Raw genomic sequence first — 14,137 nt, 5'->3', positions numbered from 1 at the left:
TTCCTAATTACAAAGTGGAGAATGTTTCAGTAACAGTTTATCTGAAAGCAAGCTCATCCATGTTACTTCTGGTTCTTTCTTTGAGTCCAAGAGGAAAAAATTTATTCTTCTTAGTAATAATATTCTGAATATTAGAATACAACTATCATATTTTCTCTAAGCTAAATTTGGGCAGCTAAGTGATTCAGTGGGTAGAGTGGGCCTGAATTCACTTACTAGTGACACTTACTAGTGGCGTAACCCTGAGCAAGTAATTTAACTTTGTTTGACTCAGTTTCCTCATCTGTAAAACGAATTGCAGAAGGAAACAGCAAACCACCCCAACATCTTTGCCAAGAAAACCCCAAATGGGATCAGTCAGCCACAACTAAAAATGTTTGAAGAACAACAAAGCTAAACAGCCTCAGTTCCTTCAAGTAGTATCGCTATAGCATTATCTCTAGTTTTTGCTTGACCTCTCATTATCTCCCATCAAAAGAGAATTTGAGAGTTCTAGACCTCAACTGTTGTCTAGTCCAACTCATACACAGAAGGAATTCCCACTATAACAAATCCAACAAATGGCCATCCAACCTATGCATAAAGACCTCCAAGTAGGGAAGTTCCTTAACACAGTCTGTTCCACCTATATCTAGCTTTAATTTTTAGCAAGTTTTCCCTAATACCAAGTCTTTTCTCTTTGCAGTTTTTATCCATTGCTTTTGTTTCTGCTGGGCCAAACAAAACCAGTATTATTCTTCCTTCACCTGGCAGCCCTTCAAATATTTGAAGCCAGCTATCTTCTCTCCCTATAAAAAGACTGCCTTCAGTCTTCCCTTCTTCATATTAAAATCACCCAATTCCTTTACTTGTTCCTGCTATGACATAGACTCAAAACCCTTGACCATCTCTGTTGCCCTCTTTGCGACACTTTCCAGCCTATCGATATTCTTAAATTGTAGTGTCCAAGTGCACATAGTATTTTAGGCAAGGTCTCATGAGGTCATAGTACAGTGGGATTATCACTTCCCTATTCCCCTATTCCTGGAAGCTATGCCTCACAGTGGAGTCCAAGATCCCATTAGATTTTTGGGCTGCTACACCAGTGCTGTGCTATTAAACTTTTGGTTCTCTATCATTTTCTTCAGATTTTTTTTTTTCTTTCTCAGAACTATTTAACCATGGCTTTCTCATCTTGTATTGTGAAGATAATTTTTGTAATTAAGATTTTACATTTTCCCTATTGAATTTAGATTCAGCCCAAGATTCTAGCTTGTCAAGTTCTTTAGGGAACCTAATTTTACTCGGTTCTATCTGTCAGATCCATCATGCTAGCTGCTCCTTCCAGTTTTGTGGCATCTTTAAATTTGGTGAGCATGACATCTACACTTTGATCCAAGTTACTCATAATGTTAAGCACCACAGGGCCATGCACAGGCCTCTGTGCTTCTCTCCTGAAGACTTCCTGCCATATTTCCATTGGACCACTAACAGTTAACTGCTCTTTGAATTCAACTACTTCTGAATCAATCCAATTCCCTAATTACTAGTCCATATCTCCCTAGTTTCTCCATAAGAATAGTGTGAGAGACTTTATCAAAAATTTTGCTAAAACCTAGTTAAATTAAATTCATAGAATTTGTTCTTATTTACTAATTGAGTGATTAAAAAAGGGGAAATTTGACTTGTCATGACATGTTATTGATGAAGCCATGATGGTTCTTTGTAATCACTGTTTCCTTTTCTAAATGCCTACCATCCTTCTCTTTAGTGGTCCTTTCTAAAGTTTCTACAGGAACTAAAATCGAACTTAGTGGCCAGTAGTTTACAGACACTATTTTCTTTCATGTTTTTCAAAATTGTCATCTATTCTGGTGGAACTTCTCTTGTTTTCATCATCTTTCAGGTATGACTGATGGCATCTCACTAATACATCTGTTAGTTATTTTATATTTGTAGATATAGTACACCTGGGCCAGGTGACATAAATTCATGAAGGGTAACTAGGTGCTCTCTTACCTTCTGCTTACTTATGTTGAATATAAGCTTCCTGTTATTACCTTCCTCAAATGTGGTGCCTAGAATACTCTAGAGGAATTGAATCAAATTCAAATAGAAATGGGAGATCCTAAGAACTGCATATTGACTTAGAAAACTGCATATTAACATCTGTATTCTATTGCATTTTTATTTTGTAAATATTTTCCAGTTCCAGTCTGGTTTGACTCATGTGTTTGTCACCTCTACTGTAGAATATGGTCCTTCTGGGGACAGAAGATGGAGGACTCTCACTTCCTTCCGTATGCACACTCTGTTCTGTATGCTGAACTTTATCTACCTTTCTGGTTCCTATGTCATATTTGCCAAGCACTGGCTTGTTTTGATTTTTGGTCAAAACAGTTCTTTCTCAGAGGGAAAGCTGAACTAATAGAACCTGAATAAAAAAAAACTTTATGAAAAGATCCCAGCAGAGAGATAGCAGAGACTCTGCAGTAGTCTTTGTTGCCAATGGCAGATCAGTATCATTAACCGTCTCCAAAGTACAATAGTCTGCCACTTGTTTGTGGTAAAGTTTGAATGTTTTGTGCTTAATAAAATGAAGTTGCAGAAAACAAGCATCTAAGATAATTTGTGTGTTATCTTCAGATGGATAGAAAGCTGTGCACAGTGTCATGGGACTAATTTAAATACTTCACTCAAAGAGAATTTTCATTACTGTAATTGAGTTTTTTTTTCCCAAATAGCAGAACATAATACCTTTTTGACAGGCAACTATGGAGTGAAGGAAAGTGTGCTGACTTGGATTCAGAAGATGGAGTTTTTACTTTTATATTTCTTTAGCTGTCTTAATCTAGAGTAAAGTCAGCCTTACTTATTTGATCCTCCATTTTCTGTATAATTTGGATAACACTTGCACTACTACTTATTCTGTAACTATTAATACTAGCTAGCTAGTATATATAGCATCTATATGTAGCAGACACTATGCTAAACAATTTACACTTATTATTTCATTTGATCTTCCCAACAGCCCTGGGAGATAGGTCCTATTATTATCATCCTCATTTTATAATTAAGGAAAATGAGGCAAACAGGGTTAAGTGACTTACATTTAGTACGTGTCTGAGGTCACATTTGAACTCAGGTTTTTTTTTGTCCTGGTCTCTTTGATGTTTCTGACCTTTTTTTTTTTAAAATTTTAATAGCCTTTTATTTACAGGTTATATGCATGGGTAACTTTACAGCATTAACAATTGCCAAACCTCTTGTTCCAATTTTCCCCTTCCTTCCCCCCACCCCCTCCCCAAGATGGCAGGATGACCAGTAGATGTTCAATATATCAAAGTATAAATTAGATACACAATAAGTATACATGACCAAAACGTTATTTTGCTGTACAAAAAGAATCGGATTCTGAAATATTGTACAATTATCCTGTGAAGGAAATCAAAAATGCAGGTGGGCAAAAGTATAGGGATTGGGAATTCAATGTAATGGTTCTTAGTCATCTCCCAGAGTTCTTTCATTGGGTGTAGCTGGTTCAGTTCATTACTGCTCCCTTGGAACTTATTTGGTTGATCTCATTGCTGAGGATGGCCAGGTCCATCAGAATTGGTCGTCATATAGTATTGTTGTTGAAGTATATAATGATCTCCTGGTCCTGCTCGTTTCACTCAGCATCAGTTCGTGTAAGTCTCTCCAGGCCTTTCTGAAATCATCCTGTTGGTCATTTCTTACCGAACAATAATATTCCATATTATTCATATACCACAATTTATTCAGCCATTCTCCAATTGATGGGCATCCACTCAGTTTCCAGTTTCTGGCCACTACAAAAAGGGCTGCCACAAATATTCATGCACATACAGGTCCCTTTCCCTTTTTTATGATTTCTTTGGGATATAAGCCCAGTAGTAATGCTGTTGGATCAAAGGGTATGCACAGTTTGATAACTTTTTGAGCATTGAACTCAGGTCTTTATAATCTCAGGTTGAGTGCTCTGCTATCTTACCATAGTTGTAAGCCTTATGTGCTATAGAAATGAGAATTATTATTTCATTTAGTTTACTTTATCTTATCCATTCTACAGCATTATGTCTTTAGTCCTTGCATAGAGATCCCTTGAAATATTCTCCAAGAAATCATGACCCAGAATCCTTCAGTAAAAGCTGAATGTGTGTGTACACACATATACTTCATCTGCAGGCTGCCAATTGATGTCTGGTTAATCTGGTTTTAGTCATCTTGATTTATATCTTTCCACTGGATCCAGATGGTCTGGAGAAAAAAATGAGGCAGGTGACTTTGCACAGTCTTCTCTCACTTAAATTCAATTCACTTGCATCACCTCCCTGATGTCATGGTCCTCTTTAAGAATGAAGGGCAAATAACAACAGGTTGTTCAAAATTTTTGTTTTCTTTTAGTTTTTGCATCAGTAAAATGGACAAAATTATATTTCCGTTTCAAATGAATTTTAACAAAAGGGTAAACTAAGATAGATCTCTGAACAAGAAAACATTTATTAGTAGAAACATGCTAACTATCAATAAAATGTGTCGGTGGCTTGCCTCCATTAATGCCAAAGGAGGACAGATTTCCTTATAAAGGGTTTTGAGGAATACAGAACAAAAGCCAGATCAGGATAGATGATGTCATGGAATTGAGGGCAACATGACTGATTTAAGAACTGAGACACAGGGAACAATAGGATTGGTTAAAAATTTGGGACTAGCAGTGATCTTCTCCTTCTTCTCTCTCTCTTCTCCTTGAAGAAGGACTTATTGTGTGAGTGTAGGTGAGACAAGGCAGATATCCTTGAAGTTTAGCTTGGTGGAGTAAAGATATCAGGGCCAAGCCCCCTTTCTGTTCACATACATTCTTCAAGGTCAGTTAAATTCCTTGAGGTAAGAAAACTAGATTTTAAAATTTAACCCATTCCAGACCAGTTGAACTCTAAACTATATTCAGAGACAAAGAACCACAACTTAAGTAGTAAATAGGAACAATGAGAAAATATTAGAAATCAATTTTAATAATTTTTTCTGTTTTGATGTCTTCCTTATACTTCCTTGAGAAGCAGATGTTTAATAAGGTCCCAGTGGTGCTATGGCTTGGTATAGACCATATCCTGCATGGTAAAGAAACCTTGTAATGCTAGTAAGAACTCATTTATATACCTTTTTACTATACATTGGGATTTTAGATACATTAGCTCATTTTATCTTCATAATACCCCTGTGTCTACCATTAAACAGGTTTTCTTAACCAATGTTCTATAAACTTTGAAAATAAAAAGCCTATATTTCAATACATAAAATATCTATATTTCAACATGACTGATTTCCTTTGTAAATTTCCTTTGTATTCAATATAAATATATTTCCTTTGTAATATAAATATCTTATGTATTTAGAAATGTTATTCTGAGAAAGGACATATGTTTTCAGACTACCAAAGGTGTCCATGATATAAATAAAAACACTCCCAATCCCATATCACCTGGCAGAATTAATGGACTTTCTCTTCTTTTCTACTTACTTGGTATGGATTACTACTTGCTTTGGATCTAATTTTGAGTAGCATTTTTCTAGGTTGAATTAAAGATGTTGCAATGTTGTATTATTAAGTATTGCCTGAGAATGAGAGGTAATTATTTGAAACCTTTTTTTATATAAAATTTTTTCTTTTCTTTTTTTATTATTATAGCTTTTTATTTACAAGATATATGCATGGGTAATTTCTCAACATTGACCCTTGCAAACCCTTTTGTTCCAACTTTTCCCCTCCTTCCTTGCACTCCCTCCACTAGATGGCAGGTAGTTCAATACATATTAAATATGTCAAAGTATATGTTAAATACAATATATGTATACATATCCATACAGTTATTTTGCTTCACAAGAAAAATTGGACTTAGAAATAAGGTAAAATTAACCTGAGAAGGAAATCAAAAATGCAAGCAGATAAAAACAGGGGGATTGGAAATGCTATAAAACTTTTTATTTTCAAAATACATGCAAAGATAGTTTTCAACATTTATCCTTGCTAAGTCTTGTGTTCCAGATTTTTTCCCTTTCTTTCCCCCACCCCCTTCCTCTAGACGGCAAGTAATCCAATATATGTCAAACATGTGCGATTCTAAACATATTTCCACAAAGTGAGATAAAAAAGAAAAAAAAAATGAGAGAAAACAAAAAGCAAGCAAACAATAATAAGAAATAAAGGTGAAAATATGTTCTACTGTATTTTTATTTATTTTGTTAAATATTTCCTTTTCGTCCTTTGGCAACACTGTGGACCCATTTCTGTGTTGGACATCTCTGCTCCCCACCATAGTGGCTATGTGCTCTGGAAAGATAATTTCCCTTCTGTGAAACCTCAGTTTCTTGATTGTGAATTGGAGATAATAACATTTAAACTACCTAGATTTCCCTTGCTGTACGCTAAAGTGTTACAGAAATGTGAGCTGCTGAAGGGCAGGGAGCTAGAAACTGAGCAAAACACTGTGCACATGGTCTCTCTTCAGTAAAGATGTTTTTTATAGTTGGAGGACTAATTGTCCTGCAGTCTCCTGCCAACTGTCCCTAACCACGGGATTAGGCTTTCAGCCTTTTGTGAGAGGCAGTGATATGAGCTCTCCAAGCCCTCACCCCCACAGCAGGCTGGAGGGGGAGGATTTCGGCGTGAGTAAGCAGCTGTGTTGGCGTTACAGTACCGCATGCCACATATATCCTTGCTCCCAAATGCCTGTGATGTCAGCCCCTCTCCAGCCCTGAACTGCCACACTAATTCCTATCAGAACAAGAACCTCATTGAGGCAGAGCCTTTCTTAAGCTTCCACGGTGGTGGGTGTTGCTGGAGGGGGAGGTTCGGGAGATTTGTGTTCTGGACCCAACCCCAACATTTATTTGTTGAGTGACCTTGGGCAGACCACGTCCCTTTAGAGGACCTCAATTGGATTTGATGCTATGTAAAGTCCCTTACTTCATTAACTTGTGATTTCATTGGGATGGTCACTCTATCCCCTGACGCTGATCACAGCCCCTCTGTGACTCGGACAATTTAATAAGTTGTTGTGTCTAAAAAAAAATTAAGCATCTCCTGCCGTCCGGCTTTTTGGTGAGAGAGCATTTCCGCATTTAGTGAGGCTGACCCTGACATGACAGACATTTAGGCCATTGCCAGGGCTGTATTCACAAGCTTTCCAAAGGGGTAGAAGCTGCCAACATTTGTATTCCATGACAAAGCTCAGGGTCAGAACCCTGGGTCACCTCTCTGCCAAGGTTAGGCATTGGAGGACAACTAAATCAATAAAATTTCTTGTACCAGTGAACTGGAAATGTTTGGCTTTGGAAGATCTGGGGCATGAGGATGTGAAGTAGGGTCTGTGCTTTCAAGTATTTGAAGGGCATTCTATGGAAGAAGGATTTAGCCTTGGAGGCAGAATGAGGAATAGTTTACAGAAAGTGCAGAAAGGCAGATATTGCCATCAAACTCAACAAGTGGAACTCTCTGAAAGTTGACTGGGACACTTCAGGAACTGGAGGAATCTCCAACCCCCTAAAGCTACTCTTTAGAAAATAGCTAAATGATTACTTTTTGGGGATGTCGAGGACTGATTGGACTAGATGCTTTTTAAGATCCTTTTCAGCCTTGAGATTCTATGATTCCTAAAGTCCTGCCCTTAATTTATTCTTTAAAACCTTCATGGTGGTTCTTACTGGCTACATTCATATCCTTACCCACCTTTGCCCCCCAAGCAATGTTCTGAGTGGATTAGACATTTTACTAAATGGCTCCTTTATGGGGATCTGGTTGGGATCCAGTCCATTCTTACAAAGCATCTGGCTCACTTCCATGGCGACAGGTCCACAAAGGTCAGAGCGTGACTGGGAGATTGATGTTCCAATTGGGCTCCAACCCGACTTCCCCACCCTTGCTGAGGAGCCAACGCCCACAATGTCCTTTTTACTTTTCCTTTCTTTGGGCAAGATGTGCAGCCAGTGTAATTCTATCAGAGAATTCCTGGGCAGTGACGGTGCCACATTGGAAGAGAAACCGGGCCATTTGTGCTCGTGGCCTTCCTAATGTCAGCAGAATGTGAGCCAGCCAGCTCTGTGCTCCCCATTCATTGCTCAGGCTTTGGGAGTGAGCTTGGTGTTATTTCATTAACTGTTGCTGCAGAGTAGGGAGTGTGTGTGTGTGTGTGTGTGTGTGTGTGTGTGTGTGTATGGGGGGAGGAGGGAAAGAGGGCAGTACGTGTATTTTATTTCTCACAATCATGTGGTTGTTGGTCATTCGATTTTTCTGAGTCACTTTGGGCCCTGGGGGATCGAGCTTTTAAAAATATTTCATTACCTTGATTGACACTCCACCTATCTTTAACTCATATGTATTATACAAACAAAGGTGAGACTTTATTTCATAGAAGGTAGGGAATATGAGTGTTAGCAAGCACATTTTACAAATGAAGAAATCCAGGTTCAGAAAATGGAAGCAACGTGTTCACACAGCCAGTAAATGAGAGAGTCTAAACTAGAATCCATGTTTTGTCACCCCCAGCTCTCTTTTCTCTACTTTTCACACGGTACATTGGAAAGAATTCTGGTCTTGGAAACAGAGCACCTGCATATGTGACAGTTTTGTGAACCTGTGTGAAGAGTTTCACTTTCCTCCTCTCTAAAAAGGGATGAGTGGGTGGTATTGTCACTTTGTGTAACAACTTTGTGAACCAGGTATCTCTGAGCCTTTTCTATTTTGTAAAAAGGAAGGGAAGGGTGATACTTTTATTTCTGTACTTACTTTTTAGAGTTGTGAAGGGGAAATGTATTGGAAACTTTAAAAAGTGCTATAAAAATGTGATTTATTGTGCAATCATTATAGCTTTATTCCTGATGATGAACAAAAATATTTATTGAACACTTACCATGCATAGATTCCTGTGTTAGAAATTGGAGGGGATACAAAGATGGGGAGTTTATACTTTATTTATATTGCTGCACATTATTAGGGAGTCCCTTGTGAATGACCGTCCCTTCAGGGCCTATATATTTCTCATTGTGGGACCTCCAGAGTACTGAGAACACACTGACCTCATACATACATCCCATGGTCTTGGTTAATTCTCTTGGCTGAACAGGCCAGAGGGCTGGGTTTATTATTTTCTGATGATAGTCTTAAGGCCTTGTTTCCTGGCCTAAGCATGTCTTGATGACATGAAAAAGATGTCAGGGTGTTGATAGTATAAGAAAGATAACTCAGACATCTTTGGAATCAAGTCAGCAAATCACAGAATTAAGGAGATGAAAAAGACTTTAGAAATCATCGAGCCTCTGATGTCCTTTACAGAAGTAATATTTATGATGCTGTGATCTTAACATAAAGATCAGTTCTTTGTGCTGGGGATGGAGTAGAGGGTTTCAGACTTAACACAATTTCAGAGTTCAGAGTTTTTATGAGGGGGACAGTAAGTAAAATCTTAATGTGCTATATAAATGCTAGATGCTATCTATTATATTATGATTGTTATTGAGCTACAAAATTATATATCTCAATATATATTATCAATATATCTCAAATATAATAAATATCTCAATAATAATATAATAGCTAGCATGTATTTAGCATGTTAGGATTTGCAAAGCATTTTGTTGTTCATTCTTTTTAGTTGTGGCTTTGTGAAACTACTTGGGGTTTTCTTTCCAAAGGTACAGGAATAGTTTTCCACTTCTTTCTGTAGTTCATTTTGCAGATGAGGAAACTGAGGTAAACAGGACTAAGTGATTTGTCCAGTGTCACACACTAGTTAGTGTCTAAGGTCATAAGGAAGATGAGGCTTCCAGACTCAGGATTGGCACTCTGTGCATGATGGTGCCACTGGCTGATCTATCTCATTTGATCTTCACAACAATAGTAGATACTGTTAATCTCCATTTTTGCTGCTGAGGAAATTGATTTTCTTATAAGGAAGAGACTGTGTGACTTGTCTTGCATTGCATAGCTAGTTAAGTGTGTGAGTAAAGATTTGAATCCAGATCTTCAACTCCATGTCTCATATCCTGGACACTGTGACGTCTTTTTGCCTTTTCTTTCAATCCAGATGAGCCCCAATATGCCTCAAATTAATTTGCTTTTGAGCTGAAGCCAGAAAAGATGGCAATATTGTTGTAGGGTGAGATACTCCATGGTCATGGAGTCAGAAAGTCTGTATTAGCTACCCATTTCTTTATGTCTTTGTACCTCATTTTCTCCATGTGTAAAGTGAGCTTGATAATACTTTGCTCAAAGCAAATGGGCTTGTTCTGTGTCACAGTAGGGATTTCTTTTCAGGGTGATTGAACACTAGGGAACAGCAGAGAAACTTGCTTATGGTGATTAATTCAATGCCTTGCTCATAGTAAGTACTCATTAAGAATTCAATAACAGGCATGGGACAACAATAGCTTACATTTTGATCCTCAGGCTCAGGGTATAACTAATCCCACATCAGGTAGGTAAGCAGTGTTAGAAACATGGATTGAATTGAACATTTGATTGTGAGTTCCTTGAGAAGAGGGATTGGGTAATTTTTATCTTTTCCCAGTGGGAGCCTTGAATTCATTTTGGGGCTTAATAAATGCTGAATTGAAAAAGATGTGATTATTTTCCCTAAGGTATTTACATACTTGATAGGGAGACAGGACTAACTTCCATGAAATTAGTCAATGACATGAGAGAGTGGATAATCAAGTGTAAGATTGTGTGGTAGGAATCATAGATTTTAGATGAATCTAGTTATTTGGGAACATCTGCTACTGAGGAGAAGAATAGCTTTAGAGTGGGAGAGCTAGAGATTAGGAGTACTAGAAAAAAAGTCCATATTTATTGAATGAATACCATCTGCAAGAAGAAAATAATACACCTCCTTCTTTTCCCCCAACTCCTCTTTCCTCCCCCCTTTTCCTTAGACACTCTGGCTTCATTCCTCAACTGTAGAATCATCCTTGGAAGGTCAGTGCTTCACTTCTCAGAATTATCTGGCCCCTTCAATCCATTAACAACCTCCCTCACCTAAAAGTGGAGTGTTAGACAAGTGGTAAGATTGTCCAGAATGTGGAATTTTAGGGCTGGAAGAGATTTTAGAAAACCATTTGCTGTTGCAAATTGTTAATTTCCTTCCCTTAAGTCTCCCAAAAGTTCATATTGCTATGATGGTGACCCTGGGTTCTCATACCAGCAGAACACAAGCCTTGCTGGATTTTACCAAGTTGGAAAGACTTCAGGAACAGTCCAATTGATGGAGTATGACTTTTGTCTGCAGATCAGGAAACTCATCACCGGAAGATAAATTCATCAGGGATGATATTTTTTTTTCTTTTTGAGCCATGGCAATTCATGAACTCATACACTGAGGTGGTACTGAGAGGCTGAGATCTTTATTGGACAGGAGAATTGTGGATTCTTGAAATTAAAATAAAGTATGTATTGCTCATTTATGTTATTTAATAAGAAACAAACATGACCGCATTGGCACTATATCCAAAACATTTCTGTTTCTCTTTCATCCCATCCCAGTGAAGGATGGTAGAGAGGAAAGGTGAATGTTCAGTTTTGATGTCTTCTGCCCAATAAAGTAATTGGTACCCTGATAAAGTTTGAAACCCACTGACATTGGTTGGGGGGGGGTCTCTCTTATCATTCATGTCTGCCTAGTAAACTTCAGAGACTTATCAGTTCTACCTGTTTCACTTCTTGACCCCATCCCCTCTTCTCTTTTTTAATTGCCATCACTCTACTATAGGTATTCTTACCTGCCTGCCTAGACAATTGAAATGGCCTCCTCCTTTCTTTCTACCTCCTTCTTTATGCCTCCCATTCCCAATTCAACCTTCTTACCACTGTGAGAATAACATTCTCTGTCCATAAATAATCATTATCACTTTTTTGCTGAAAAATATTCGTGGTTTCCTATTGTTTGTAGAGAAAGGATTCTTAATTTGGAGTCTATGAACTTATAAAAACATACTACTTTTTAATATAATTGTTTTCCTTTGTAATTATGTGTATTTTATTTTATATATATTTAAAAAACATTATTTTGAAAAAATGGTTCATGGGATTTATCAGACTGCCAAAGGGGGCCATAACCTCCAAATAATTTAAGAATGTCTTACTCTCTTCAAAACCTTCTACAATCTGGTAGCATCCAACCTAGCCTGCCTTATTTTGTGTTAATTTCTTCCATGTGCTTGACATTAAAGATCTCTTTATATTTTCCTCTGTAAGTCTTACATCATAGTGAAGATGTGATTCTAAATTTTTGATAGCTATATATATTCTTGAGAGCTTTCTACCAATTTGGAAAGGTTTTAAGTAGAGGCCCAATTATGACCTTATGCTTGTTGTCTGAGGACCAGTCTTAGTAATTTAGTAAATTGCAATCTGTCAATAGAAGGAGTACCTACCTATATTGCCAAGATTATAGGCTCTTGATGTATTGGGATGCTCTCTTCTTTATTCAAAATGAAGTTTTCTTTGTTCCCAAGAACACACTCTAAGCTTTCTTCATCCTTTCATCTATCTGATATACTCCCATTTTCTGCAAGAAGAATTTTCCAATCCATTTTAATTCTAATTAATTTTCTGCCTCCCCTCTGCTGATTATCTCCAGTTTATCCATATATATATGTGTGTGTGTATGTGTATATATATATATATATATATATATATATACATACACCATTTGATTTATCTTTATATGTACATTAAATGCAAACAAGATATATATACCTATGTATATATCTTGCATATATAACTTGTTTGTATATTATCTCCTCTGTGAGACTATAAAATCCCTGAGAGCAGGAACCATCTTTTTCCTTTTTTTGTAACCTAAGAGCTTAACACAATGCATGATGATAGTAGGTACTTAATAAATGCTAGTTGATTGACTGCCCCAGTCAGAGATGTGCTGGTTCCAATTTGAACCATCTTATGAACGTCAGTTGTTAAATTTTTGTTTTGTGTATTTACACCTGGGAAATCAGTCAGTCCTACAGATCAGGGCTTTATTTGTTGTTTTGTTAATTGTTGCGATAAACAATAATTGATAAAGAAAATGATGGGGAAATGTTAATAAGGCAAATTAAAGTGTGTCATATGAACTTTTTTTTTCCTTTGAGAGTCATGTATAAAATATTAACAGCATAGTCTGGGTCCCAGTTAACCTTCACTCAGAATTACCTCTCTCCATGATGTTCCTCTTCCTTTCCCTAAATATTCCCCCTCCTTGCCTTTCTTTACTCTTTTCCCCATGTCTCTGATGCCCTCATTCTCAATTTTGCCTATTGGATTCCCACTTGTCCTTTATAGACTGTTTCATATACCCCCTTTTGGCTCTTTTCCTGAGCTCCCAAAATCTCATCTCATGCTTAGCTTTTCTTCTGTAATGCCCTCATTAGTATAATTTTTTGTTATAGTTCTCTGTGCTTTCCCCCTTTGACTATGCTTATGCTCTTCCCTGGTTGTAGATGCTCATTTTCCCTCCTGCTCCTTTACCTTTCTGTTTTTGAAAGCCCAGCTCATGGGCTACTCTATACTGTCATTTCTCTGGCTTCCTATTGCTCTTTCTTTGTTCTCTTGTGACACTGATCATGTGCTTGACTCAGTAATTACTGTTTGTGTCCATGTCTTATCCTCCTCAAAGAGACCCAGGACCGTAGCTTATGTAAACAATCTTCCTTAGGTTCAATCTCAGAACTTTACTCAGTATCATAGTAATTGTTCCAGAAATAATGGATGCATGAATATTGCTAGTTCTCTATAGCACCATGCTTTTTTGCCTTTCATGCCATCATTTTGATTCTGTCTCTCTTTTGACTTTCTTAGTGAGTCTTGATTCTTATTGGGACTTTGTTTGTTATGAGGGAACCAGAATAAAATTGATAAAGTAGAATTAGGTTGTGAACTCTTTGAGGGCAGGAATTGTCCTTTGTCTCTTTTTGTATCTCTTTTTGTGCATTGTGTAGCACAGTGATAGGGCATTTAGCAGGTGCTTTAAAATATTTGATTGATTATTGACTGATTGATAGAAAAAAGTGACTCTCAAGAAACTACTTCATAGGTTTTAAATTATAAACCTATAATTATTGGGATTAAAAGCTTGAGAGCTGGATCTAA

At 37.3% G+C, this 14,137-nt stretch overlaps 1 protein-coding gene across 2 annotated transcripts in view; it reads left to right on the top strand.

The window, feature by feature from the left end:
- Window positions 1-14,137, top strand: part of DOK7 (docking protein 7) — a 119,746-nt gene that overhangs the window by 35,861 nt on the left and 69,748 nt on the right. The window lies entirely within an intron of this gene.

Source organism: Sarcophilus harrisii, chromosome 6 (assembly GCF_902635505.1).
Source record: "Sarcophilus harrisii chromosome 6, mSarHar1.11, whole genome shotgun sequence".
In the NCBI taxonomy this organism is placed as follows: domain Eukaryota; kingdom Metazoa; phylum Chordata; class Mammalia; order Dasyuromorphia; family Dasyuridae; genus Sarcophilus; species Sarcophilus harrisii.
This window is presented reverse-complemented; position numbering and strand designations above follow the sequence as displayed.